The 27951-nt window shown below is 26.6% G+C and overlaps 1 protein-coding gene across 4 annotated transcripts in view; it reads right to left on the reverse strand.

Annotated features, from left to right (window-relative positions):
- The window catches only part of LOC127280752 (prolyl 4-hydroxylase subunit alpha-1), a 157688-nt gene that overhangs the window by 38861 nt on the left and 90876 nt on the right, over window positions 1-27951 (reverse strand). The window lies entirely within an intron of this gene.

Genomic DNA, 27951 nt, shown 5'->3' on the forward strand with positions numbered 1-27951 from the left:
AATAATTATCAATAATTTATTTATTATAAATGAACAAAATTTAAGCAATGCACGCTTGATAAATATTTCTAATGCGTTGTCAATTAATAATTTCCTATTACACAATATCATAATCGACATATATGACATTTGTAAACAAACAGGGTTGGGAAACAAGAGCCTAAAATATATTCGTCCAAAGCGAATTTCAATCCTACCCAACTCTGCTTTGGACGAATATATTTTGGGCTCTTGTTTCCCAACCCTGTTTGTTTCCAAATGTCATATATGTCGATTATGATATTGTGTAATAGGAAATTATTAATTGCATTAATTGACAACGCATTAGAAATATTTATCAAGCGTGCATCGCTTAAATTTTGTTCATTTATAATAAATAAATTATTGATAATTATTTGAACCATAAAAATAATTAAAAATTTTCAAGTATTGTGATTGTGAACTTAACTTAAATCTTATGTGATAAATATAAATAAAGATTAGTGTATTTCATTTTATTTCGAAATAAATTTTTTCTTATTTAATTGCTCGCAATTTACAAGTTTTTGCTTCTCTCCTTCTTAAAATTCATAATAAAAGTATTTTTAATATCTGAATATTCAGTGCAGTGAATAAATTAATTAATAAACTTGTCAATAAGAGCATGCCAGCCATGACAGTTATACTTTAATACCAATTCAGGTATTAAAAAATGATCCCATATTCTGGATAATTTCTTGAAAATGATTCAAATATTTGGATCAATTTGATACCTTATATCGAATCAAAACGTTGCATTTGTTGATCTTCATTCTTGTATCAATTTGATACACACAAGAAAACTGTATAAATTATTATCGATTTAAAAAATAATAAATTACAAATTATCTTTATATATTGCACAATGTAATTATATAAAATTATAAAAACGAGATTAAAAAAAATAGCAATTACTTTGTGTGCAACTCGATAATTAACCGCCACGAAATCTTGATAAAAAGATTTATCTTCTTCAGTCAATAATCCACTTAACGTGGTTGGTAGATAATTAGAAAGACTTAAGTCAATTCCAATGAGAAAAATCCTTTTTAAATAAAATTTTAAAGTTTGTTATCAAATTTTTTACTTTTACAAAGTGTAATTAATTTTTCATTTAATTATTATTCAAAAAATGTTTTAATTGATATATATATATATATATATATATATAAAATTTGTTGTACCCTTTTGTTTTTTTTCAAAATACTTAATTAGATAAAACCACAATGAAATTTAGACATTATAGATTAAATTCAAACTCTAGTCAAACTCAATTTGAGTTGAATAGTTTAAAGTTTAATCGAATGATCAATGTTAAACTAAATGAGAAGGAATCTAATCTTGATTTCAATTATTAAGGAGTCGTGCGAGATAGAAATCAATGCTTTTGACTTTCGAGTACCTCAAGCGTTATATTTCGTTTCAATTCCAATATATAGGTATTTGATTCGTATTCTTTTTTTATTTTTGAAAATGAAAAAATAATTAAAAGTTAATTTTTCTCTTATTTTCCAGGAAAAATTATTTTTCTAAATTCTAAATTTTTTTTATGAAAATGAAAAAAATTTTTAATTTTATGATTCATTTATTACCAATATATAATTATTGCACTTTTCATTAACAGAATTTGGCAAACAGTAATTAATTTAAAGAGCATTTCACTTGTGTCTATAATATATTCACGCCCTTGCCAAAGTGCGGTTGAATTGAGTCTAACTAATCACTGTTAACAAGTACATACCTAAACATTAATGTCGATATATCTATTGGTGGTTAAGGTTGAATTCATGTGTTCACGTATATGTGTATACAGTGAGAGCAAATCAGTTACATTTAATATATTATAGTATTCCAATTACATTAGTTATGTAATTATTGATAAATAGTAATTATAGTGAAAAAAAAATTATTTGTTTTAGCATTTTAAAATTCATAACTAATAAATAACTTTTGTTTCTTTCAACAAAACAAATAAAAATTCATTTGCCCTCATGACTGAATATGACATAAAATATTTTAATATCCACATTGAATTTTATCAATCATTTAATTAAACAAATAAAAACCCTTTTTTTTTTTTGTTCTGTCAAATGTCAAGTATAAAAGTTTTATTACACAAATATCGTTAAATTTGTGGCAAAGACAAAACATTTTTTTTTCAGTTTGTATTTTTATTAGTACTCAAAAAAAAAAAAAAAAAAAAAATTCATTTAACACATAAAAAAAAAAACGCGTGTATTTTAATCAAACGGCCAGAACGAATTCATTTATATCTCCAAAACGTACATTTGGAAAATTCCTCTATATGTATAAAAAACTGAATTGTGCGAAAAACATTTTTCAACTAAAAGCGGGGGAAAAAAAAATAACAAAATAAATGGCCTTAGGCAAATATATATACGAACAAAAAATACGTTTATCATCTTGGTGCAATATCCTTCAAATAAAATGTATTTATACTTTTTAATATTTTTTCTATTAAATTATTATTATTGTATTCGTTTTATAAAAGAAGTATTTAAATAGTTAATAATCCTCATATAATCGTTAAAAAAAACTTAAGAGAATAAAATTTCCCTGTTTTAAAAACTACATTCTGCTTTAAAATTTAATACAAGTTTATTTCGATAGGAACTCTGCGGGGGAAAAGAAATAAAAAAAAAATAAATAAATAAAATAAAAGTTTATAAAACTTGTGTAAAATTTACATTGCAGGAATTATATGAACTATATTGAAAGATTATCGACAATATATATTTAACGTATAACGATGACAAAGAGACTCGCAGAAAATATTTGCAATGAAATAAATCTATATATACATACATATGTAAAAGCTAATATTGCACAAGCTATTTGAATTATTTTATTATACAATTTATCACGTTTGGAGTTTATACAAAACAAGAAATTAAAAAATATCGCGTTTCAAAAAATAGTAGGAAAAAAAAAATTACTTAAATTAATTTTTTTTTTTATATTTTGTGTAATTTCTTTTACTTTGGTTAAAAAATTATCCTCAATGACTTAAGTTTTCACTGTTTTTTTTTTCATGTGGCAGTTATTTTTCTAAATATTATCTAAAAACCTGACGTCGAGTTATATATATAAGAGTGAATGTTTAAAGAGTACACATTTTTTATATGGTGGCATCTCTCGTTAGACTACATTGTTGACTCAGTGAGAATATAAGTTGTCCTCATTCATATTCACACTTTTCATATTCAGAAGAAATTACAGCGCTTAAGTGTCTTATGCACTAAACATTTTTCTTTTCAAAACTTTACAAATATATTTCACATTTTTCCAACTAAATGAAAAATATTAATAAATTAAATAAATATAAATGATAAATTATATAAAAAATTATTAAAATCTGTGTAAATATTGCTTTATGTAATAGCCGAGGAGCATAACGACGGGAGTGATTAATTAAACCCTCCCATATGCATTATTGTGACTGTCTAAATAAAGGGTCTGATTGGAAATTTGTTATTCAAATTATATATTAGTGAAAAATCAATATTTTTCACTTGTCCACTTTTCGCAAATTTCAAAGTTTATTATAAAAATTTAATAAAACTCATCATGAAAAAAAAAATTCTTAAACGAAATAATTATTCTAATAATTAAAAAAAAAAACCAATGAACAATTTTAATTTGAAAAAAATTGTCTTAAAATAATTTTAATATAAAAATTATTTTCATACTTCCGTATGAAAAATTCTATATTTCATAATGTTCACTTTTAAAATTCTTTATTAAATAATAAAAAAATTTAATATTAAAATTTAATATTAAAAAATTCTAGTTTTCTATCATAACTTGAGAAATAGTTATAGTTTATAATTAAATTAAATTTTTACAATGAAAACTTAACATTTTTTTTATATTTACACTGAAAAAAAAATTTATTTGATTCAAATACCGGTGTATTTGGTTATTATCAAATAAATATTTACTTGAATCAAATATTTCTTATTTGAATCAAATATATAGTATTTGAATCAAATATTTCAGTATTTGAAGCAAATACCATTTATTTGATTCAAATAAGAAATATTTGATTCAAGTAAATATTTATTTGATAATAACCAAATACACCGGTATTTGAATCAAATAAATTTTTTTTTCAGTGTATAAATACAATTTTTAGTTTTGTTCTTCTGTTAAAGATCTGTTAAGGGTCTTTGGAAATTTATTTTTTCTTTCTTTTTTTTTTTTTTTGACAGTTTACGACACTCGGGATGATCTTAATGCGGTCGTTGAAAAGTTTTTACGTCGAAGATTAAAGTTGGTCGGAAAACTCGAGAAACCACACCTGGTGGATAAATGTAATATATATATAACAACTCCGTGTTATAGCGAAAATGATACACGAGGTGACAAGAATAGACATTTTAAAAACATGAATCGATTTTAAAACGATTTGTCTATAAAGCAAAACCAATTAAAAAAAGAGTTATTTGTGCAGCATCAACGAAATTCACAATTGATAGATGTATGGCAAGCATTTTATTGATGCCCTCTTTATCATTGTATAAAGAAAAATTTATTTATATACAATTTTTCCATTTGTTGCAAAAAAAAAAAATTCACTATGTGCAAAAACTATTTTTAAATTCAATATGAAAAATAATTGCGATTTATTTTTTAAAATAATAATATTGAGAAAAACAATTTTCAACATATCCAATATTTGGACCCAACTAACACGAAAATATTACAGTAATATTACCCGGTAACATTACTGTAATATTACAGTGATATTAAAATGTCCGCCTCGTGATAATATTACCGGATGTTACTGTAATATTACTCGGTAATATTAAGGCATTATTAATGTAATATTACAGTAATATTATACCGGAATATTAAGATAATAATACACGAGAATATTTCAGTAATATTAGAAGAATATTATTTCATGAAAAAAATCTACCCAACCGGGGAATCGAACCACGAACTCAAGGCACACAAGTCCAGAGTTTTACCAACAAGCCACACTGACTTACAATATATTTATAATTGTGATGCTTTATGAGTAACTGAAATCAACCTGTAATATTACTGTAACATTACCGTAATATTACTCGGTAATATCACCATCAGGCGGACATTATAAGATCACTGTAATATTCCAGTAATATTACCGAATAATTTATTGATGATTATTATTTTACTCCGTTTTCAATTAACTTTGATTGAAAAATTTTTACGAGGCCTATTAAAGGGTTATTATATTTGCTGTTTATTGAAAATGTACAACATCCTCTTCAGGTACAATTTGTTATTTCAAAATATCAAACATAAAATATAAGGACACGTGGATATTAAAAGAAACACCTGTAAATTATTAGAATACATTAGCAAGAGCGATTCTACACGATATTTAAATAAATTAAAATTTAAATGTAATACACATATATTAAACTTATCTCATAAAGAGGGTATCTAAAATTTACATTTTTTTTTTGGAAAATTTTTTAGAATCTGTCAAAAAGTGTCAAGAAAATTTGAGGTTAAGTTGAATGAAATGAAGAAGGGTGATAATCAGATAAGTATAGGTTATGTGAAAATCGATTACAATATCTAAAATGTGGAATAATCTATTATTGATGTTCGACTATTGGTCTAATTTGAAATAGATTTAATTTGAAAATAATACTGAAAATTTGAAATTAATACAGTATATACGATTGATTCAAAACTGCAATATTAGTATCCTTAAAACGTTTTTAGAACGAACATGGTTTTTTGCCCACTGGGTACACAGAAAAAAAGGTGGGTAAAAAGTTGTAAAGATAGAGGATAAAAGTCGTTAGGATAAAGGATAAATTTGTGATGGATAAAAATATTACTAGAAAAATGGATGTCATATTTGAGTAAACTGTCTAATTTTAATAAAAATATTAGTAATTTTACACTTAACTTATTAAATCCACAAATTTTATATAAATATGTAATTGCACGTGGAAATATTTTGCCTATAATTATTGTCTATTAATAAAAATATCTTTGACTAATATAACTGACAGCTGACGATAGTGCGTAAATAATCAGAACTGGGAAATTATGTCTGTATTGTTGCACGAAAGCAGAGTTGGGTAGTAACTGAATTTTTTGTGCATATTATAGGCTGTGTCAGTTCATCGAGATATTTCGAGTTCAAGATATGACGTCAGAGGCCTGGAGAGACAACAAACAGACGACACAATGTTATTCTATCAATGCAATTGAATCAAATATATAACAAATTTAATTATCAACACACATTTTAATTTTATTATATGTCAACAAACGTTTTCCATATATAAAGTATGAATAAAATTGATGAAAGTGGAAACAAATTTTCTTCCCCGTAAAAATAACATTGTGTCGTCTGTTTGTTGTCTCTCCAGGCCTTTGACGTCATATCTTGAACTCGAAATATCTCGATAAACTGACACACAGCCTAATATGCACAAAAAATTCAGTTACTACCCAACTCTGCTTTCGTGCAACAATATAGACGTAATTTCCCAGTTCTGATTATTATTTACGCACTATCGTCAGCTGTCAGTTATATTAGTCAAAGATATTTTTATTAATAGACAATAATTATAGGCAAAATATTTCCACGTGCAATTAGTTATTTATATATAAAATTTGTCGATTTAATAAGTTAAGTGTAAAATTACTAATATTTTTATTAAAATTAGACAGTTTACTCAAATATGACATCCATTTTTCTAGTAATATTTTGGTAATATTTTTATCCATCACTTTATCCTTTACCCTGTATCCTAACGACTTTTATCCTCTATCTTTACAACTTTTTATCCACCTTTTTTTCTGTGTACTCATTAGTATTACCGGATAATGTTACTGTAATATTACATGCCAGTTGAATGAATAATTTTTTGTTTTGTTGAATATTCGCACTAAGAAAACATGCGCATGCGCTATTCTCGGTAAATATTAAGTCACTTAGTAGGTTTTTTTTTTTTTTTAGGTTAGTTTGTCAAATAATTTTAAGGAATTTTAATGTTTTTCTATTATAGAGGTAATAAATTGAAGATAAATGTCGCAATTCAAAATTTTTCGAGTAAAGTTTCATTAAGTTTAGAAGATAAAGTGTATATAAGAGACTGGAAAAGACTGTAGATGGATTAATCTCGGTAGTTCTTTGGACCCTTCTGCCCTACTCTCTCTCTCTCTCTCGCTCTCTCACTTCTTTCTGTGGTGTAACGCTGGTCTATTCTTTAAGGTGGCGCTTAATTAACGTCGCTTTCATGAGTTTCCGGAACGTCGTCCTCTTTTTTTTCCGGTTTCAACCCACTTCAGAGCTGCACTCTCGAGAGTGTGTGGCGCTTTTACGAAAGTGAGCCCAGTTTTGCATATAATGTGGCACTATACATTGTAAAAGTGCCACCTAACACTAATATGCTCTACACGCAACAGACCTCTTACTATATATATATATATGTACAGCCACCATAAAGATCAAAGCGCAAAAAAAAAATATCCTAACGACAAAGGAACCAAGAATTGAAAACTTCCATGTACACACAGCAAGGAAGTCGCATTCTGCGTGAAATGAATTTTCAAGTGGAAAAAGAATTTCACCAAGATTAGAAAATGTGTCCTCTTCACGACTCTAAAATACTTTAATTTAAAGTTTAAATTACTTTTACCTTTATACATTGGCATTTCAAAAAAAAAAAAAAAAAAAATTTATTTTGAGTAACGGCGTCATTTTAAACTGTATTTTTAACCTTTTTTCTGTTTCAGATCTCAGAGTGATAAATTGTATTTTTAGAGAACTAAATCGTAATTTTAGAGTTTTTTGTCATATATAAAATTTAATTATCACCTCTTTGTATTGTATTAAATTAAAATAACATCTTCCTTATTGGGTTCTCTCTTTCTCGAATGGTATTTAATTCATTGTCCCTTTCGCTTTTCATTTCACGAGACGAGATGACTTGAACGTCCTTTCCTATTACAAGGTAGTCGTCACTGTTTCTGCTTTTTCCCTCTTTTTCTCGTTCCTGTGTTTGCGTGCATGTGAACAAAAAAAAAAAAAAAGGGCAAGTCAAAGCGAGTCGACTTCAAAATGGTAATTTCACGCGCTCACGAGCATTTCACCCGCGGAGTATTTGATTCGGACCAGATAATTGTCTCGGAGTGTCTTTCTAATGTTCATTCCTCTTCACATATATATATATATATACCTTTCTTTTTCAAGAGAGTAAAATTTGTTGCGTTCGTTTACGTCCAAAAGTTGAAACGTCCAATGTTCATTGAATTGTGCTTTATTAAGTTTTTGCTTTCGTTTTCATTTCAACTTCTCATTTCTCTCTCTTTCTCTCTAGATTACTTACCTCCTCTGTTTTCCTGATCTAAAACCCTTTCCCCCCCCAACGCCAATAGCCCATTGAGAACAGATGTTTTCGAACTCTACTTTAATGGAAAATCCCCCAGCAAGCCAAGAATTGACTTGTTGCTTGACATTTAATGTTTCCTCATTGTGTATGTGAATAAGATAAAAATAAATTAAAAACTAAATTTTCCTCGATAAATTAAGGAGGGGTGGAAATATTTAAGAGCCAATGAAAGTGAATTAATGTGTTTTTATCAAAAAAAAAATATAACCTGAAATAACTAGGAATTTTTTATTTTAAAATTGTTTGCAAAATTAAATTTCTTTTTTTTCTCCATTAAAAGGTATTATTACAATTATCGATTAGTTCGATTTGGAATTTACTAGGCGTATTAATTAGTTATGGAATTCGATATATGTTACCAAATATTTCGATTGTAAATTTTTGTTTGCAATTTTATGAAAAAAAAATTTAATAACATTTTTTTTAACATTGATAATGAGCTTTTTCTTTGTTTATATATGAAAAAAAAAAAGATTGACTTTTTTCGGATCAAGAATATACACATATTCTTTAGTAAAGGTGCATTCCAATTGCAGCGGAAAAAAGCAATCTTTCTGTTCGCACAATGATGACTGCGGGGTGTGCGTATTCTTTTGTCCTTCTTCCAACTCTTTTTTCCGGTTTCTCTTTTTTCAAAAAAAAAAAAAAAAAAAACGTTACACCATGCAAAAGAGCAGCCATAGTTACAAGAAAGAGTAGAAAAGAGAAATGGAAAACTTGTCATTGTTTCAAAACTCCCTCGTCACTAACATCATAAAACTAACAATAGATGTAGAAAAAGAAGAAGAATCTTTATTTTCTATTATTATTCTTTATATGGAAGAAAACAATGTTCTTGTCTTTTCATATACAGAAAAATCAAAATATATATATATCGAAATTTGAATTTTTTTACAATTTCTCATTTCCTGTGTATAATGATAATTCGTGTGTGGGAATAAAAATCTAATCCGGATAATAAATAATCTTTCCGGAGGATTGCAAGATGTTTCCGTTTTTTTTTCTAACAAAAGTAAATAAATGCGTACATGCTTTATATCAACGTATATAATGGAAAAAGAGATGATCCTAAAAAGGTTCCTCTTTCAATTATTTCCCTTATCTGCCTTATATATAGTCACTATTTTATAACTCCGTTATAACATTTTCCATGGGTATAAAATAACCCCACGGCCATCATCATAGAGTCGCTTCATTAAAATGCAATTCCCTGGCATATAAGCAGCCTTGTTCTTTGGACATTTTCCCTCTGCTATTCAGAATATCGTCATCGACCCGTTAAAATCCATTGGAAAAATATTTATCCTCTTTCACTCATTCCACTTTTCTTCAATCCTCACCTTCTATCTATACCAACCCTTTCGAGCTGCCACTATATATATATATATATACGTGTTGGGTTAGTCCCAAACCAATCTTGTGTTTCATTTTACGTCAGAGAAATTGCATATATATACATATATACACTTTCTATATATTCCCAGAAGTGTCGCGCACCATCCAATGATAATTTATTTCTTTAATCCAATATCTCTTTCCTCCAATCCTTTTCCCTTTCTCCTTTTTTTTCTGACATCTTTTATTGAAAAGCATCATCCCCAAAGCAAACTGTTATTTCTCATTGTAAACATGGGAGGTGAAGGGGTAACAATAAATCATTCTCTTTTGTATATGTATACTAGAATTCCGCAGGTGTTATTCATCGATTTACCTGTCGATGTGTGTGTGAGAGAGAGAGAGAGAGAGAGAAAAAATAGTTACTCAAACCCTTTGAACTTTCATGAAGGGATTTATTGGCTGGTTTTAAAAAAAATATACTGGTGTCGGTTACTGTTTTTTTTTTTTCACGATAGAATAGAGTTGAATTCGTTCAGTATTGCAAAAGTGCGAGTTAGAGCTATATATATATGGTTAAATCTTCAAACGATATGTTTGTTGTGTTTTTTAAGTAAAAACGTAAAACGAATTTTATCATCATATCTGTCAGTAACGTTTAGAATCAATTTTATCCAAACATTTTTTAATTGACAGTATTGTTTTGAAATATTATAAAAATTGTTTGTTTTTTTTTTTTAAAAATATTTTTAATCAATCAAATTGATATAATATCATAAATGACAGATTCTATTATCTTTTAAATGCTAATTTCATTTATGAATTCGAAAATTAAGCTTAAGGTGCCATAATAACTCACTTATGTTATATACAGTTCCTTATCTTGTAAATAAAATAAATTTTTTTAAAAGTCAGATGGTTCGTTGGTTAACACTTCCGATTTGTGTGCGAAAGTTTTAGAGTTCGATTCCCGTTATCGAGATTTTTTCTTCAAAAAGAAAATCACTTAATATTACATTGTAATATTACACCAATGTTACGTGTAATAATACCACAATATTGCCATTCGGCGAACAATTTAATATTAAGGTAATAATGCTGTAATGTTACTGTAATATTAGGGAAAAGATACTGTAATATTTACGTAATCTTAAGGTAATATTAAGGTACTGTTATTGTAATATTAAGGTAATATTTAGGTAATATTAAGGTAATGTTACTGTAATATTAAAGTAATATTTAGGTAATATTAAGGGACAGTTACTATAATATTAAGGTAATATCAAGGCAATGTTACTGTAATATTAAGGTAATATTAGGGTAAAGTTACTGTAATATTAACGTAATCTTAAAGTAATATTAAGGTAATGTTACTGTAATATTAAGGTAATATTAAGATAATGTTACTGTAATATAAAGGTAATATAAGGGAATGTTACTATAATATTAAGGTAATATTTAGGAAATATTACTGTAATATTAATGTAATATTAAGGTAATATTTAGGAAATATTACTGTAATATTAATGTAATATTAAGGTAATATTAAGGTAATTTTAGGGTAAAGTTACTGTAATATTAACGTAATAGTAAGGTAATATTAAAGTAATATGAAAGTAATTTTACTGTAATATTAAGGTAATGATACTATAATATTAAGGTGATATTAAGCAAACGTTACTGTAATATAATGGTAATATTAAGGGATAGTTACTGTAATATTAAGGTAATATCAAGGGAATGTTATTGTAATATTAAGGTTATATTAGGGTAAAGTTACGTTAATATTAACGCATTCTTTAGGTAATATTAAGGTAATTTTATTGTAATATTAAGGTAATATTTAGGTAATATTAAGGTAATAGTAAGGTAATTTTACTGTAATATTAAGGTAATGTTACTGTAATATAAAGGTAATATTAAGGGAATGTTACTATAATATTAACGTAATCTTAAGGTAATCTTAAGGTAATCTTAAGGTAATATTAAGGTAATATTAAGGTAATATTGAGGTAATATTAAGGTAATATTAAGGTAATATTAAGGTAATATTAAGGTTATATTAAGGTAATGTTACTGTAATATTGAGTGAATGTTACTATAATATTAAGGTAATATTAAGGTAATGTTACTGTAATATTAAGGTAATTACTGTAATATAATGGTAATATTAAGGGACAGTTTCTGTAATATTAAGGATAATATAAAGGGAATGTTACTGTAATATTAAGGTAATATCAAGGGAATGTTACTATAATATTAAGGTAATATCAAGGGAGTGTTACAGTAATATTAAGGTAATGTTAGGGTAAAGTTACTGTAATATTAAGGTAATATTAAGGTAATATTAAGGTAATGTTACTGTAATGTTACAGTAATAATACTGTAATATTAATGTAATATTATGTGTCGCTTGGGTTGATATTTGCACACCGCATTTGGAAAATTCGTTTTAACATCATTCGGATGGTTTAAAATGAAAAATAAAGCAAATTCTGATTAATATAGCAAAGTATATTAACGGGGACAATTTAAACAGTGTATTAGTCATAAATCTCTATCAACAATAGAAATGGCATTTCTACATAGTGAAATATATATATATATATATATATATATATATATATATATATATATATATATATATATATATATATATATATATATGTATATATATATATATATATATATATATATAGGTCATATGCATCACTTCACAAGTAGTACACCGAATGATAAATGATAACCATCGGTGAACATAATAACTCTCCAGGAAACGGATGTGAATTTGTATTTCCGCTTGTGATTCTCTCTTTCATTTGGTGCATTTTGTACTCGCGGGGGTACATACATATATATTGTATATGAGAAAAGGGATGAAAAAGAGAGTTCCCAACGTGAGAGAGGGAAGGTTTGAACGCGAGAGAGATATGAGGGTGTAGGGATTAATCTACAATTGCAGTTTTGCAATTTCAGCGGAGCGGTGGTGGAAATTATATATATATATATATGGTTGTTGTGGCAATCGCTATGTCGGTTTTCCCTATACAATAGCAAATGCATGCGATATCGCAATTATGACGCTTCTGAATAAATTACCCTCTGTCACGTATAATACTATATATATATATATATATATATATATATATATATATATTCAAGTGTGGAGAAAGATAGATCAAAGGGTGGGAAAAATGGGAGAGGGGTATTAATGGTCACTTAACCCGACAGCGTAGTCAGCCGTCACGTACGAACATTATTTTGCGTGCGCGCTTGTAAAATTTATGAATTTAAATTATGGATTGAAATGAATTTAAATAGGCACACACCGCACCTTGAACGCGCCGTTGTGCCGATATCGGCATTTTGCCTTGACGACTCACAATGACGCGAAATTTGCATCTTCCTTGCATGTATTTTTCCCTCAAGCGTCTTAACCTTCTTTTTTCCTTCTCCTGCTTTCGCTTTTTTACAACTTTTTTTTTTTCTTCTATTAAGATCAAATCGCTGATGAGTTATTACAATGACCCATTCACGCCTCTGTGACAAATTTTTTACACCAATTTATTCGTAGCTAACAAAAAAAAAAAATTTTTTTTTTGAAAATTGTAAATATTATATTTTTTTTTCTGAATTAAATTTTTTTGTAAAATTATTCTCTGGAGAAAGATTTGTTTTACATTTTGGAGAACTTAATATATATATATAAATGTGAAATTGTAAATGCATTGTGCAAATATGGAGTACAATTAATTTCATTTCATTAATAATATTTACCGAATTTCATAATTATGAGGATATATATTTTATAGTAATATTAAATGCGTTTTGTGTGTATGTATCTATGTATATGTAAAAGTGGAAAATGAGTAAACAAATTCTCGGAGATAATCAGAATTCTAATTTTCAATTCCAAATCTGAATAGTTCAACTGAAAGCTTATTTTATATGATTAGAGATGAGAGAAGCAGAGCGCAGCTAATCAAATTTAAAGACAATAATTTAGTTTACTCGGATTTAATTCTATTTACGTGAAATGAAATTTCACGAAATATATTATATTTCCCACCTGTGAATTTGTTCGCATATATTTAATCCTTGAAAATAGTGGTATATTTATATATACACCCGATATATACAATTGTCCTCGTTATTTCATAAAACTATTTAGAAATAATAATATTAAATCATTTTGACAATAAATTATTTATATCGTTTTTCAATCTTATTTTAACGAAATGTTGCAAAGGGGTTTAAAAACTTTCTAGAAAATATTATTGCAAATATAATTTCAAATTTCGCGCCTTTCATGAAGAGCATGCGCGCAAAAATATTAAAGGTTAGGTTAAAAGATAGAATCGTAATCAATAAACGCAACCAAAAGAATGAGTTAGAGAAGAACAAACAATATTTCTATCCTTCTCTAACTCATTATTCCGGTTACGTTTCTATTTTGCTCATGCCTATAACGAGACAAGTAAGAATACCTTTTTAATCATTTCTGATGAATTTAAAATTATTCTTCCAACAAGAAAATGTGATAATAATGAAAATTAAATTTTAATTACATTTCGAATTCTTTTTTTTTATGTTTCTGCAAAAGAATTATAAACTTAAGATAAAAAAAAAATAAAACAATTTTTAATCTTCTTGTCTGTTTCAGATTTAAAGCAATTTATAACAAAATTTGTTTATTAAAAAAAACTAAATCGTAAATTATAAAAAAAAAAATGTTATTAGAAATTTCTTCGAAAACTGTTTTTTTTTCCTATTCGAAAGTAGATACACTATTTCGATAAACTCAAATAAATTACTTTGAATCTCCTAAATTGGGATTCTAAATTGGAAACATCGAAGTTTGAATAGTTTCGACTTTGGAACAACAAAGTTTAAATGCTTTGAAGTTCAAAGTATGGAAATTGGAGGCGATGAAAATTACCTAAATGATCTCAATTTTGGGTTCGATCAATTTTCCCGATTATGAAACATCTTCCCTTGATAACAAAATAGTTTATCATGCTCTAAATTTCACGCTTTTGAATATACCCACACACGCTATAACTTAATAATAGTGTTACATTGTATTTTCAAAAAAAAAAAAAAAAAAAAAATTAAATTAATTTTCTAATATATTATAAAATAGTTTATAAATACCGTTACATTGCACTTTTTATGAAAATTCAAATATGAAATTCAAATCTTAGTTTTTATAATATTAGAAAATTAATTTTTAGTGTCCGCATTTATTTGTAATTTTTTAATCTTAAAATAATGCGTTAAAGAAAAAAATTTCTTGGGTTTTGAAATTTTAATCAATAAAAAAAAAAAAAAAAGTTGAAAGTGATTAAACTTATCAAGACAGAATTTCAAGTCTTTTAAAGTAGTTTGCATTAAGTTTAAATACTTCTGACTTCTGTGAACAAATCTTTAATTTAAGTTTCCAATTAGAGAATGTTAAAAAAGGCACATTCTAAAGGATCAACAATTTTTGACATTCTCTTTTAAAATTATATATTTAAGTTTAAAAATTTATAATTTTCCACTAATTTCAAAAAAGAAAATATTTTTATTTATATAATGTTGAATTTTTTTTTTTTTAAATTAGATTTTCTTACTATTTTACCTTTGAGCATTATAAGTATATAATTTATTTATAGAGTTTTTGGAAAATTTTCATATCTATAAGAATTCAGTAAAAAAAAAAAAAAAAAACGTATATAAAAATTTGTTATACGTTCAGAACTTTAAGAGTATTATCGTTTGGTATGAAGTAAGTGTACGTTAAGTCATTTTCCGATAATACAGGCAATACATTTTTCACGGTACATTTCAGTTCTTAACTACTAAAGCGTTAAGTAGCTTTTTGTCGCTTTTTCTATATAAAATCAAGCATAAAGAATGTGTCAAGAAAAAAAAAATTTGATGCAAAATTTATTTCATAGCCGGAAATAAAGTAAAAGACTTTTTTTTTATGAATCGTTAAAAGAAAAAAATTGATATAATTTATTTTTAATATAAAAAGTTTTGGTAATTTTTATTTATATATATATATATATATACTTGAAAAATATTTTACGTCAACAAAACTGAATACGTGACGATATAACGATTTTCTTTTTTTTTTTTGATCCTTTTGGGTTTTAGAGAATATAAAAAAAGATTCGAACTCTCGTAAAATGTCATTAAGTTCGTTGCGAACGAACAGCCATTGCGAGGTAAAGATAAAGTTCCAGTAGTCCCTGGGAGTTCTTCTCTTTAGTTAAAAGTTAATACTCCTTAAGTACTCGGTACGAAGGGAATACTGAAATTGCATGCAACGTGTAACTAAACGCGCAATGTATACGAACTTTTCTTTTGCGTGAAAAAATATATTCAGTATTCCATTACAAAATTAGTCTTCAAAATAGTAATTGAGCTTTTAGTGGCTATTATTAAAATTACATTAAATACAATATTTTTTTTTTTTTTGAGCGAAAATTTTCATTTTATTAGAAAACAAAAAAATATAAATAATATATTATTTCGTTGTCATTTAATATATATATATGAGTTAATGCGATAATTTTCGATTTATGCGGTCTGAAGAATAATGAAGAACTTGTGGAAAAATGTGAACTGAAAGACAATCGTTCAAGCAGAAAAAAAAGTTTTAGAAGATAAATTACATATATATACGTATATTGACATAATTTATTTTTACCAAGAACAAAAAAAATAGGAGAGAAAAAATTAATGAAAAAAAGAGTTTAAAATCGAAAAATCAAGAAAAAAAAAGATTTCAATTAGAAAAAAGGAAATTAATTAAACGGAAGTCTAGACTGCTAGAGAATGCGGTAGTTAATAATTGTTTTAATAATTTTTCTTATTAAATAATTTCTCTAAGAAATTTATTATTTCAAAACACTTTTTGAATTAAGTAAAGCGTTTAAATAATTGAAAAAAAAGAAAGCAAAATAGCCAGAGATATTCAGAAAGTAGGTTATATGACTTTTAACTAAACTTAATTTCCCCAGAGCTTATACTTTTTTTTTTTCTTTTTTTTTATGTTCTCCATGTGTTTTCCTAAGTGATGATATTTTAAAAATCGTTTTCACCATTTCAATAATATAATGTTCCACAGGAGAAGCAACAAAATGATATTAAAAAAAAAGTGATAAATAAAAAAATTATTATTTTAATACTAAAATTAAATTCATTACGATTTTTTTTTACACACAGAGAAAATATATATTTGTTATACAGACAAATAAATATTTATTTGTTTCAAAAAAAAAAAAAAAAAAAAAAAAAAATCTTCAATGAAATATTCATTTGTGCTAAATAAATTATTTTATTTAAAGCAAATAAAATTTATTTATCTCAAATAAATAAAAAATTTCTCACAGCGTGTAATCAAAATTATGATAAACGTTTAATTCCTTCCATATTAATTAAATAATAATAATTTAAGGTACTTTTGATACTTCCAAAAAAAAAAGAGAGATTAGAGAGGTGAGGGGAAAATGTTTAGCAAATATATATACATTTGTAAGGATTAAACACACATGAATCCATAAATATCTATTTCTCAGTTGGTAGAGAGAAGGTACAAGACCATTTAGACTTCCGTGCGACTAATTCCGCTCTAACTTATGCAGAAACTTATAATTGGCACCGGTTGAATTCGTTCATTTACCGCACTTGGTCTTGCTAATGAATGAATAAAGAACTGTTCAGAATTTCCATGAAACTTTGCCAGAAATCACTGTCCGCTAAAATTATTTTTATTATTATTATTATTATTATTATAATTATCATCTTCGCTATATAATAAAGGACTTTCGTTACAATTCCTTTTTTTCCTTAGCGATGATTACTGAGGTTATTTTTTCTCAATAACGGTTAAGGATTTTATTTCCTTAGCAATCGTTGCTGAGGATTTTTTTTCCTTATCGACTGTTGCTAAGGATTCTTTTTTCCTTACCGACGGTTGCTAAGGAGTCTTTGCTAAGGATTCTTTTTTCCTTACCGACGGTTGCTAAGGAATCTTTTTTCTTAGCAACCGTTGCTAAGGACTTTTCTTCCTTAGCAATGGATGCTAACGATTTATTTCCCTTACCGACTGCTGCTAAGGATTCTTTATTCCTTACCGACGGTTGCTAAGGATTCTTTTTTTCTTACCGACTGTTGCTAAGGATTCTTTTTTTCTTACCAACTGTTGCTAAAGATTCTTTTTTTCCTTACCGACTGTTGCTAAGGATTTTTTTTCCTTACCGACTGTTGCTAAGGATTTTTTTCAACGGTTGCTAAGGATTCTTTTTTCCTTACCGACTGTTGCTAAGGATTCTTTTTTTCTTACCGACGTTTGCTAAGCATTTTTTTCCTTAGCCTGCTTCTGTCATATTTTCTTTTAATTACAATCAATTTTCTTTTTGACATTTTCATTATACCCTGTTGCTTACTGTCAAGAGAGAAAATAAAAAGAAAAATTTTTATTCTTAAGAGGGTGGAAGAAAAATTGTCAAGTGCGAACCTGATAACCTTTTGGTCAACCTCGTCCATAACCATATATATATATATATATATATATATATATATATATATATATATATATATATATATATATATATATAGTTTGAGTGTACGTGCTGAAAATTTATTGCGACTCGGTGCCAACGGTTGGATTCCATAAGCGTTCAAGTGAGACGAAGACGTCGTGAACTGGATTCACACGAAAAAGCAAGAGAGAAAGAGAGAGAGAGAGAGAGAGAGAGAAAAAGAAAAAGATGGGCGAGAAAATCGGGCTTTTATTCGATTTTCCAACGATCTTTGTGACTCTTCCTTCTTTCATTCTACTGTCTCACTTTCTCAAGTGATTCACTTATCGAAGTACACAAAAGAAGAAGAATAAGAAGAAGAAAAGGCTCGATACTGAAAACGACCATAGCGATAAAGTTTGCTATTTATTTCAACTGTTTGAACCTGCACAAAGTACTCTCGAATTTCAAATTGTCAACATATTCCCCTTTTTATATTTCTTTATTTCGTACGATTTCTCCGAATAATAATAATAATAATAATAATAATAATAATAATAATAATAATAATAAAAATTACATTACTTGATTTTAATAAATAATATTAAAAACTGTTGTTTTTTTTAATAATTAGTTTATTAAACAAAATACTAATACTTAAAATACTATACGTATATAATTAATAAAAGTCATTAATTAGATGAATTTTATCACAGTTGTAATTTGGTGACTTTATAATTGAAAAGCATTTTGAATTCGGGGCAAATATTTCTGGTTTGAGGAGTTTCTATTTAAATGCATTCAAACATTGACATTTTCCCAATTCCAAAGCAATTAGACTTCATTGCTTTCAAATTGTTGGCAATTAAATGTCGACCCTATTTGATGCAAAAAGCGTTTTAAATTTTCTAAAATTTGCATTAAAATTATTTTCTTTTTTTTTCAATATTTATTTATATATAATATTTATTTTAGATAAAGAAATTTTTATTAATTTGAAAGCAATAAAGAAATTATTGAGTATATAAATACTTGATAATTTTTGTAATTAATATTATATATATATATATTGCTTTTTAAATATAATAACTGAGAATAATTTTCTTCAATTAAAATAAATATAAAAATTATTTTTCCTACTTCATATTAAAAGTAATTTAGTTTTCTCTTCATTTGATATAATATGTAGTTATTTCTATATATATGTATAGAGAGAAAGAGAGCAACATTTAATTAATATTAATTTTATATGCAATAGCATAAAAAAAAATTGTTTCTTTATACTCATTTGAAAATATGAAAAATATAATATTTCCCTTCATATTCTAAATGCTGAAATCTTGTTTTTCATCTTTTTTTGAAAAGTTGAAACGTTATCCCCAGGAAAAGATTCACAAAGAAGAACAAAGGATTGAAAAGTCAGGGTTTATATTTGTGAGCAGTAAACTTGTAAAAGCTTTGTTAGTACAAAGTTGAAAAATTTTTTCACTTGAATAAAAACAGAAAATTGTTCATATTTGTGCGAGTGCATTTGTATATAATTAAATTTTTTTTTTATTTTTTTCCTAAGTATGAATATTTTTGGCTTGTATTTTTTTTTCAAAATAATGTTTATTTGAAAAAAAAAAATAATAATAATCTTTATAGTCACGACAATAATGTTAAATTTTTTTAATTTTTCAGTGAAACAAAGTATGTATTAGTCAGACAATGAATTTAAATTTTGTAAGTAGTAAACGTATGTTTTAGTCAGACAAATAAAAAATTCTTGTAATTTTAAAGTAGAAAAAGTCAGTTTAAGTTTGAGAAAATACTCGTCAAATTTTTTGTACCATTCTAATAAGTAGTGAAAAAAAAAAGTTTTTTAGTCAGACAAAAATTGTTAAAATTCTTGTTCGTTATTACAAAAAAAAAAAAAAAAAATGTATATAGTTTGATTTTGATTATTAAACTTTATTCGTCATGAAAAAGTGGTAAAAATAGAAAAAAAAAAAATTGCAAAAAAAATAGAAGAAGAGACGAAAAGATGGAATTTAGAACTGAAGCAAAAGTAAAGTCGGAAGAAAATGTATAAATGTAAATTGTAAGAAGACTCAAACGTTGAGAACGTCGACCAACTTGCTGAGTCGCGGGTGCCAGAAAATCGTCGAGTAAAAAAGCAGACGATTCGATGAATAATACATTTTACGGTCGCCATGCGATACATTATGTCAAAGCAGTGCCTGTGTCATGGTAAATGATAATGTCGTATTTAGAATGAGAGAAGGAAGAAATCGTGCACTTGGAAACACAAACTGTAACCTTCGTCTCTTTCTCTCTCTCTCTCTCTCTCTCTCTCTCTATACTCTCTTGAATTGCATATTTCTATTCATCTTCATGATTCCTCAATTTTCTCTTATTTTCCATATACTCTCTTTCTCTCTTTTCAAAAAAAAAGAGAATTTTATATCAATAAAAAAAAATACCACAAAATTCAATTGATATTTTCATTTTTATTACATCTTTCAAAATTATTTTAGTTTTTGAAAATCTTTTTTTATACTCTTTTCGTTCTGTATAATATTTAAAGAAAAATATATTCTTTTCAATAACTTCAATTTTTTTTTTCCAAATAAATAAACAAGACAGTTTAAACGTATTTAAATTTATCGGAAATTTTAACTTTAATCTAAAGTTTCGTTAAACAGACAAATTTTTATTCTTAAAAGTATTAATTTACATACAATACACAATTCAATTTTGTAATTGATATATACAACAAGCATATGTAAATGATTTCTCTTTATCATTGAATGGTGTGAATACTAAACAGAACACAAACTGTGTAAACATTTGTACACAATCGGAGAGGGAGAGAGAGAGAGAGAGAATCTTGTTATTGTGATATTTGATGTTTTTTATTTTCCAAAAAACTATGAAAATTTACAAAAAAAAATTCAATTATTTTCAAAAAACTTCTAGTAGTATTAACATATTAAATAATTAAATAAATGATAGAATTGATTTTACAATAAATATACTTTAAGCGCTACTGATTGGAATTAATTTCAAATATATATATATATATATATATATATATATATATATATATATATATATATTGGCATTGAAAGATATTAACTTATAATTCACAATAAATTTGATCCTATTGACAGAAAACTCAATATTACTCGACAAGTATAATTTCAATATTGTTTTCAATAATATGTTGTTTTTTTTTTTGGTAAATAATTTTTAAATTTTGTGCGTGTTTAAAATTTTACAATTTGATTTATTTTTTGACTTTGATTTAAGTAAAAAATTTTAAAAGTCATATATATGACCCATTTAAAATTTTATCGCATAAATATATATATATATATATATCATTAAAAAATGATCGCAAACGCTATCGTGAAACATAAGTTCTTGAATGGCACAAAGTGTTATAATATGTATATGTATATATCAACTATAATAATTCCTTTTATATTACCACTTAAAATATATAATCTAACAACTAAAATTATTTATTAACTTTGCCTCATGTTAAATTATGTGCAATTTCTCATTCCTATCTTAAAATTCATATATACTCTTAAAAATATCAAAAGAAAAAGAAAAAAATTTACCGAATCAAAATTCACTTTACGTTTGAAAGTACATTCAACTCTTGCATTTTCAGTAGCAGTAACCAATGTACGGTCAGACAAGTGTCAGTGAAAAATATTGCTTCTAGTCAGACCATCTTTCTTAACGAATTTAATTTATCTTTATATATGGAAGGGGGGGGGGGGGGATTTCACGTCAAGTGATCAAAGGGGAAAAAATGTCTTTTTTTTCTTTATTTTTTTTTCTCTTCAATATTAAAATAAATTGTTTTTATTAATATCAGTTTTAAAAGATAACTAATACAAAAAATTACATAATTGTCATTTTATTTTATAAATTTTTGTTTGCCTGACTAAAACTGCCTTTTACTACTTAATTATAAATCATAAAATTATCACAGTATTATTACAGACACACATATATATATATATATATATATATATATATATATATAAAGAGGTTAAAAAAAGCTTGTCATATAAATGAAGTGAAATTTTAAATTCAACCTCGACACTTAATTAGTCAACGTAAAAAAAAAATTAATGTGAATAGTGAAATTGGCGTCTCTCGCTTTCTTTCTATTCATAGCGAGGTTACGAGGACGAAAATTGTCGAGAGAATAAAAGAAGTACACTCGCGTGCATTGCCATTTGCGATCACATGAAAAGAGGGTTATTTATTTATTTATTTTTTTTTTTTTGTCGAAAGGACCGCAAAGAGATGGAGATGGAAAAAAGCGTGAAGGGTTGAACGTTGGTGGAAAAAAAAAGAAAAAGGGTTTTGAATAGAACGCGAATGGAAGGAGAAACCTGTAAAAAAAAAGAAAAAAAAAATCAGAAAAAAAAGGAAGAAAATTAGAGGGGAGGTGAGAGAATTCGTGGCACGTCGTCTTTCAAGACACGTGGCATGCTTCTAAAATGCTTTCTCGCGCATATATCCATAGATGTAATACCAACTGCGCTCTGTCGCATTTTCTAGTCTCTTTCGTATAGCCGACAAGCAAAAAAAAAGTGTCACCAAGAATGTTCCCCCCTTTTTTTTTTTTTTTTTTTTTCTCTTCTTGACGTGTTAAACACATGTCAAAGATACAGAAATAAACGCTTCCTTCTTTATAGAACTCAAGTAAATATATGACCGACTTTACGAGTGTTTGATGTAAAATACATACTTATATATACATATGTGTGTGTGATCATGTCGAACAAAGGTCTTTGAATGTCAAACACCACCGTGAGGGAACATATTGAATTACGAAACAATTCACATGGAAAATATTGTGTTTCTAGAGATAAATTTACTTTGCTTCAATAACAAAAAAAAAAAAAAAAACATTTCTTTTAAAAAGAGATAATTGAAATTTTAAAGTAGAAAATGACCGAATTTGTAATTAGCAACTCAACCCCCCCCCCCAGAAAAAAAATAACTTTCAGGCGAATTTAACCGTTTTTCAAAAATTCGTCCGCCATTTTGGATTTTTGAAAATTAACACCCGATTTGTAATCAGCGACCCAAAAAACCAATAAGAATCAATAGTTCTTTTTCTACGTTTTTCCAACTTTATTATTTATTAAACGTTAATTTTTATGATTTAAAAGTAGTAAACATCTATTATAGTCAGACACAAGGTATTTTTTTGGTTTCAGTAGTAACATCAAATTTTAGTCAGACTTTACTTCTATTAAAATTAAGCCATAGTAGTAAAATTATAAAAAGTAATTATAAAAGTAAATTTAAAAAAAGTAAATAAAAGTAAATTATAAAAAAAGTTGTAAAAACAATTTTAGATAAAATAATATTTGTCCCAGTATAGTAATGATGTTAATTTCGATTAGACACTATAATTTTTGGAATCAGTAGTAAAAATATTTTTCTGCCAGACAAGTAAATTGAAATTTAGTTTTAATAAAGAAAATTTTCTACAAAAATTACTAATTATTTTTTTCAAAACGCATATAAAAAAAATTCATTTTTCCTTTGGGATTATAACTTTTCCCTCGACGTATTTCAAAGGACCGTTAGTCAAAAGAAGTTTTTTGCTGAAATTTCATCTGTATATAGGCGATGTGTAAAGAACTGTTGGACAAGCAAAAAGTGCCATACATATTTTTGAGAACACTGTGTGGACACTTGTTATATTTTATCCAGACCACCATCGCTCAGGCACCCTTATTCTAAGGGTAAACAACCCCCAGAGGGTAGCTTCGAGTGGTCTAGACTCAGACTTGAAATCATGGTACCCATAATCCGTTGCTTCTACCCCCTCCCCCCCCACCCGCCACCCCTTTGCATATTCTGCCGATAAATTCAATCATTCGATATTTTTTTTCGAAAAAAAAAAAAAAATGAAGACACACACTACAGTTCTTAGGTTTTAAGAAATATTCTATATATGAAAAATATAGTGAAAAGTTTTGTCATTGTAAATTTTTAAAAAATATTTATTTTTAAAATAGAAAAATGTAAATTATAATTATGAAAAAAAAAAAATTAATTAACAGTTTATAATTATTATAATATAGTTTTAAGGGAGAATATCAAGTGGTCTTAAAATTTAACACTTAAGTTTTAATTAGATTTATATGATCACTTTAACTCGTCGTGATATATAGACACTGATAATAATAATAATAATAATAATAATAATAATCTAAATTTATTAATTATAAAACGTTAATAATGCTGTTGGTAAAACAAATGAGACACTTAATTTTTTTATGTAGTTAATATATGTAATGAGAAGTAAATAAAAAAAAAAACATTTTTAACAATTTTAAACTCACATTTTCTATTGATAGTCAAACTATAGTGTTTTTTTTGTCTGACTTATACTGCTTTCTACTACTGACATAAAAATATTTCTGTCTGATTGAAACATGTTTTTACTACTATTAAAAATGGATGGAAAAAATTATTTTCTGTCTGAAAATTACTTTTACTACTGGTAAAAGTTAGAAAAATATTTTTAAAAAAACACTTGCGTCTGACTTAAAATTACTTTTACTACTAGTCAGAAATAAAAAAAATTAAAAATATTTTGTCTGTCTTGAACGGAATTTTTCTACTGAAAACTTTTTGTCTGACTAAAACTTTCATACACTACTTCTAAAATTAATAAAATAATAAAATATTTCCCTAACTGAAACTTACTTTACTACTAGTGAAATGTAAAAAAAAATACTGAAACTAACTTTTTTGTCGCAGTAGTAAAAGTGAATTTGTAGTCAGACAAAATCCACATTTAATTATCAGTAGTAAGAGTAGATCTTAGTAAGCCAAAGGGATTTTGTTTAATAATCAGTAGTAAAAGTAAGTTTCAATCAAACAAAGCAGTGTAAATTTATTGTCTCAGTAGTAAGAGTAAATTTCACTTGAAACTGGAAGAGGCAAAAAAAAAATTCTGACACCAAAAATAATATTTCTGTCTGATTTAAACATACTTTTGTCCACTATTAAAAAGAGAAATAAATTACTGTCTGACTAAAACTTGATTATACTACAAAGTTAGAAAAAAAGTTAATTATTTGCCTGACCAAACCTCACTTTTACCACTAATAAAAATTTCAAATTATTGTCGTGACTAAAACTTACTTTTACTACTGGTGAAATATAAAAAAAATCAAACTTTTTCTCTCAAGTAGTAAAAGAAAAATTTCTAGTCAGACAAAATCCACATTTAATTATCAGTAGTAAGAGTAGATCTTAGTAAGCCAAAGGGATTTTGTTTAATAATCAGTAGTAAAAGTAAGTTTCAATCAAACAAAGCAGTGTAAATTTATTGTCTCAGTAGTAAGAGTAAATTTCACTTGAAACTGGAAGAGCCAAAAAAAAATCTTGACACCAAAAATAATATTTCTGTCTGATTTAAACATACTTTTGTCCACTATTAAAAAGAGAAATAAATTACTGTCTGACTAAAACTTGATTATACTACAAAGTTAGAAAAAAAGTTAATTATTTGCCTGACCAAACCTCACTTTTACCACTGATAAAAATTTCACATTATCGTCGTGACTAAAACTTACTTTTACTACTGGTGAAATATAAAAAAAATCAAACTTTTTCTCTCAAGTAGTAAAAGAAAAATTTCTAGTCAGACAAAATTCAAATTTAATTATCAGTATATCTTATTCAGCCAATGGTGTCTGATTTAATAATCAATAGTAAAATTAATTTTAGTATGACAAAAAAAAAAAAATTTACAAAAATAATTTCTTTTTCAATTTTCCATTATTTATTTATTTTTTTTACAGCGTTTATTGATTTAAAAGAATAAAGAAATAATTTTTCTAATATTGGGATTAAATTTTTGAAAAAAAAATATATACATATAGTTTATTGCCAAGTGGACTAAATAGATCAAAATTATATATGTGTCGGTATTTCTCCAGAGGCGACATGCCATGAGTATTCGAGTGAATTTGTGCCAGGAAGATATTTCAGTGGTAACATGAGAGTGTGTAATCGCTTCCCAGTTGCATTTGATACAAAGGTATAGAATACTGTAGAGGGTCTATACATAGAGAGAGAGAGAGAGAGAGAGAGAAGGGATAGAATCAACCTATCCAGAATGTATGATTCTATATTCAAGCATATAGAGGATATGTGTGCACATATATAGAAGGAAACATGCTATAGAAGTGGAGAGAGACAAAGAGAGACAGAGAGAGAGAGAGAGAGAGAGGTCAGTTGCCTTCGCATGGACCATGTAGACAATAATGCTAGTCACAAGGTTGGAGGTCTATTGAGTAAGGAGAGGTAGAAGTAGGTACCAAGGACTATCGGCTTTGTGTCAGGTTCAGACGTATGTGAAAGGTGCAAGGCCGGCCACTGGTCTTTTAAGTCTACGTGCGCGACAAACGATAAATTCCTCCGTTTGTATCCAAGCAAGACGTAACCATTTTCTTTTACCTTTATATTCTCTAGTTTCCAACCTTTTTTTCATTTTATTTTCTTTTCTGATTCTATTTTCCCCTTCCACAATACGAATATACACTATTTTTCACACAGATTTTTCATCTCCCTATACGGGAAAAAAATCATCATCTACAGGATCACATGTATACTACACATGAAAAAATTTTGGTGCAGCAGCTGCCCCAAACGGAAAATTTCTATATTCAATTAACTTCATACTTAATATTTACTATGCGTTTTTATATCAGTGAAGTTAACTGAAAGTAGAAATTTTTCGTTTGGGACAGCTGCTGAACCAAAAAGTTTTTCAGTCTACATTTTTGTATTCTCCACCAAAAATTTTGGGACCTACACAAATCGGAATGGTAATAAAATAAAATTTTGTTCACATAAAAATATTTTGTAAAAACAATCTGCGGAAAGTTATTTTCTTTGTTTACATCATAATTTTTACAATTTATCATATTGTAGAATTTGTGTTGTTGTTACACAATAAATTTTTTTAGGTATTCAAAGTTTATTTTTCAAAAAATTATTTTACTTTTTTCATTAGTAAATGTATGTTTGTGTCAAGACGAATTAGTAGTAGAGTACATTTTTAGTCAGACAAGGAAGATGTAAGATTTGTAAGTGGTAGAAGAAAATTTTAATCAGACGAAAGGATTATAAATTCTTAAAAACCTACTTGGAAAGATTCCCCGGAAAGTGCCCCCTGAAGGTTCTATCAGAATTCCGCCGGAACATTCAACGTAATTCCCTTGGAATTCCAATGGAATTGGAATTGGAAATTGGAGTTCTAAAGAATTTCCGATGGGATTCCGACAGAATTCCGATGGAATTAGGACTCTTAAAAATTTTGAAAAAAAATTAATCGGAATTCCGTCGGAACTCTGTCGGAATCCCATCGGAAATTCTTTGGAAATCCGATGGAATTCCGACAGAATTACGTTGAAAGTTCCGGCGGAATTCTGATAGAACGTTCAGGAGGCACTTTCCGGGGAATTTTTCCAAGTGGGAAATTAGTCTAAGTAGTAAAAAAAAAAGTTTCAGTCAGACTTATTTTACAATTTATTAGTATTAGTTGTAAAAAATAATGACAAACAAAAATTTTTTTTTTTCATTAGTAGTAAATGTAAGTTTTCGTCATT

Source organism: Leptopilina boulardi, unplaced genomic scaffold, assembly GCF_019393585.1.
Source record: "Leptopilina boulardi isolate dan_hultmark-lab unplaced genomic scaffold, ZJU_Lbou_2.1 LbouV2_249, whole genome shotgun sequence".
NCBI classification, from domain to species: Eukaryota; Metazoa; Arthropoda; class Insecta; order Hymenoptera; family Figitidae; genus Leptopilina; species Leptopilina boulardi.